We start from the raw sequence: 4,370 nt of genomic DNA, 5'->3' as shown, positions 1-4,370 counted from the left end.
AAGAGCTCTGGCATCTGGCACGCTAATCAGGGATTTTTATAAAGTCAGTGAAAACAAAATATCTCCTATGCAGTTTTAATTAGTTTAAGAAAATTGAATACCATGGACCTTTAAATGTTATCAATTTAGCAATTTAATGACAGTAGTTAAGCTCTTTGTCTATAGAAATGAGTGTATTATCTATCCAATTCCCTAAGATCTATAGAAAAGATCTTGATTCTTGCTACTGTGCAATAAATGCCACTTAATTCATCTTTAAGGTAAAATTGAATACCTTGAGCAGTTTTGTTATGGAGCAGTATTTTAGATAGAAACTATAAAATATACACCTAAAATATATAATCAGAAAAAAAGGAAAATTATCTTACTCAATGCAACTCAATTTATGGCATGTTTTCTACTATTTTCTACTATCATATGTTCTACTTTTTATATTTACATATTTTATATTTTATTATATGCCATAAATAAAACTAAAGTGCAAATAAATATGTCCTATTTCATAAAGTACTTATGTGTTGATTATAGGATAAATGAAAATATCCCACTCTTCCGAAAAAAAAAATTCAACAATCTAATTCTTAGAATCATTGAAGTTTAGTTTACAGAGGTGGTCTGAGAGATCAACTTCCTAAACCTCCTGATTTTGCAGATGAAATACAAAACCCAGCTCATTGAGTTACCTGCTCAAGATCTCACAGCTTACTAGTGACAATCAGTACTGGGATCATAATCCTCTACTATTCAGTGTTTTTTATCAATCCCAGATTCATTTTTCTTAAAATCTAGATATAGTCATTACTCAAACCAGGAAGTCCTTCAACTGTATCTAACATCAGATAGATGATGTTGGTCTAATAAGCACTAAAGAGCACCTTAAAGAGTTACTCTTTGAACCTCAATTTGTAGAAGGGTGGGATCTATGGAAAAGTGGGAGGTAGTTGACTAGACACCACTAGGGTTATATTTCATTCATTCATTCTTATGATAGATATTTATGGAGTATTTTCCAAGTACGGTGTACTGTTTGAGGAACTGAAGGTTTAGTAGTGAACAAGGTAAATACAATTCTTATTCTCATGACACTTATATTTAGAGAAGACATGTAGAGGGTAAGCAGGCAAAGGAATAAAGAAGAAATGTGTTTACTTGAAAATGTTCATTTAAACACCCTGCTACAGTACTATTTTTCCACTTAGAGAGAATCTAAACATTATCTGAAGTAGATGAAAATTCTGTTACACTTTAGAATGTTTTAAATGTTTGTAGAAATTTTTTCAGTGAAGAGATTATTGAATCTTCTTCTACCCTTGCACACTAGACAGTCATGAACTTTGGAATAATACACACATGAACTCCAATCTGCATTCAAACATATATTATCTCTGTTACTTAAACTTCCATGAGCCTGTCTCCTCACCTGTAAGATAGACATAACACTATGCCTAGCACATATTAGATTCTCAAGAAATGCAATTTTCCTTTACTTTCATTATTCTTAATATTAGAACTATATTGAGAAATATAGATTCTGGATCTGAGAAAGGCTTGAGTAAGTCTCCTATCTAAGGAGTCTCTATCCAGAATCTAATCGTTAGAAATATAGAGTGAGTAGTCTCTAAGAGTTGGTAAGAGTATTAGTCTCTTGACATATTGTCTTCTAGCTAGGGACATCATTGAGTCTTTACTTGGTCTTTCCACTGTTTTATGGGTAGTAAGACCAATAAATCTCATGGGCTTTTAGCCCTTTGACTATGTCTTTTGCTATTTGTTTGATAGAAGTAGTATCGTATGGGATAAAATGTTGGTGAATTAGGCATTTAGTAGTCCACAGATGGTGGTTCTGATAGAAGCAGGATAAGTAAGGAAAGCAAATTCTAAAGCATAGCAAGTGTCTATTTCCCTGAGGATGTTTTATTGCCTTCTTCATGATAAAGGTGTCTAATGTAGTCAATCTGCTGTCATCTATCTGGCTTATTTCATTGAAACACAATAGCATGTTGAGGGACTAACGTTACTCACCACTTCTGAAAAATTGGGTGACAGAGGTGGTAGGCAAATCAGCCTTAATGAAGGCAATTCCATGGCATTATGCCCATGCATACTCTCTGTCAATGTCACCACAGCTGCTCACCTTGCTTATGAACCCAGTGAGCAAGCACTAGATTTCTGGGAAAAAGGCTAACCTACATCCAGAGTGGGTGCATGTATCCATCAGATTGTTAATGGTCTATTCCACTGTGGAGGTATTTTGTTGACTATTTCTTCCTCAGTGTTCTTAGTCACAAGCCTTTAATCTTACCTTTTCTAAGTCCTTCTTCATTAACCATAGCCCAATAATTGGTATAGCTCCTTACCGCAGGCTGTCTATCTTTTCAGGCAAAGTGCACAATGAGATACAGAGCTAATATTCTGCCTGCTGAAAGAATTTTCTTTAGTCCCTGACCTTCAGAGTCCTCCAGAATAGGGCTAAAATGTCCACTTTTGAATTTGTATATGGGTTTTAGACTATTCCATTTGTCTATATCATATGGTTTTGATTATATTTACTTCATGGCAAACTTAAATATCTGATTATATATATTTCCTTTCAGCATTTTGCTTTTAAAAAAGTTACTGGCATTCCTTGCATATTTCTTCTTCTGTGTGATCTTTAAAGTAATTATTCTATTTCATGGAAAAATCTTGTTGTGTTCTATTTAGAATGTCTTTAAATTTATATATTAATTTGGGAATATTTAATATTTTTATTTTGTAAATCACCAGTACCTCAGGACCTATTTTTAGATTTTTAATAAAACTGAGTATAAATATTTTGCCTGGTTTTGAAAGCCTTCCACAGTGAAACATCACCTAAACTATTTAACTTTTCCTCAATTATTAGTCAGGCTCTTTTCTTTAACGTTACTCACACAGCTGTTTAAATCTAATACCAACAAAATATTGTGGGCCTACTATGTGCTAGTTGCCAAGTAATTAGCAGAGTTGGTCAAAATATGGTTCTTTTCTCCTAGAAATTTGTAACGTAGTAGAGGGAATTTGTAATTCTCAAATAACAACGTTGTAAAGTAGTCTGTAATAAATGTTCCATAATAAATGTGTGAATGAAGTATAAATTCAACCTGCCCATCCCATCTCTATCACTTTTGCAATGTTTACCCACCTTCAAAGCCCAAATAAAATACTACTTTCTACATGAGGTCTTTTTTCATGACCATAATTGAAAATGATCCTGTCCATTCCACTATCTGATAATATTAACTACCATTGAATAAATTGGCACTTTGGCATTGAATAAATTTGGCACTTTGTGCCAAATATTGTATTACATGCTTAAAAAATTATTCCTCAAATTTTTCATTAGAGAATGTATTGCTATCATTTCCCTTTTCTTGTCGAGAGAACAGGGGGTCGAAGAACTTCCTTCCTCCAAAGTAATGCAGTCAATAACTGATAGAATTTGAATTTTATCCTAGATTTGTTTGACTTCAATGTGCAAGCTTTTTCCAACATATTACCTCTTCACTCAGATTAACACTAATTTATATGCCATATTTTTTAGTGTCCCATTGAAACTTGTACATTATTTTATTTCCTCAATCTCCACTTGACACTAAAATTCTGTTAACATATTGGCTGCTTTAATTCAGCATCATAAACAGTTCTTTCTATATTTAACAAATGTTGTGACCCATTTTTCCCATAAAAGAATGCCTCCCCTTTAACCTCAAGAAGTTTTCAATATATATCATTTTATTTTATTATTAGGAAGTTATTAATAAATTTTCTAGTTTAAAATCTAATGAGGATCACATTTTCACTAGCTATACACATCACTTAATCTTGGCTAAAATATTTATTTCTTCATTTCTCTGTGTGTGTGTGTGTGTGTCTTTGTCTGTTTGTTAATTGCTTATTTTACTGTCTTTCCACCAGGCTGGGGATAAAGTGGTAGATAGAACTAAGTGGGATGAGATGAGAGCTCACAGGCAGGAATCTGTTCTAGTTTTCAGTATACCTGAAGAATATGACACTTAAGCTGAGATCTGTTGGGTAAGGAGTTAGCTAGACAAAATAGAGGAAGAGCATTTTAAATAATGGAAAAAGTATATGTAGAAGCTCAGGAGTTCAAAGAGCATGAATTACTGAAGAATAGAGTATATGTATTGGTAGGGAGTGGGACTTTCAGAGTATGTGAGAGGAAATGGAGGAAGAAAAGAGGAATGGGTACCTAGCTTTAGAAAAAGTCTGGAGTCTGTTTTAAAGTCAGTGGGCATTTTTTCTTGCTGATTTTCCTGAGTTCTATATAGATTCTAGTTATCAGCCCTTTGTCAGATGTATAGCATGTAAATATTTATTCCTGTTCTGTA

The sequence above is a fragment of the Propithecus coquereli genome, unplaced genomic scaffold, assembly GCF_000956105.1.
Source record: "Propithecus coquereli isolate 6110/MARCELLA unplaced genomic scaffold, Pcoq_1.0 Scaffold264, whole genome shotgun sequence".
Taxonomy (NCBI): domain Eukaryota; kingdom Metazoa; phylum Chordata; class Mammalia; order Primates; family Indriidae; genus Propithecus; species Propithecus coquereli.
Note: the sequence above shows the minus strand (reverse complement) of the source record.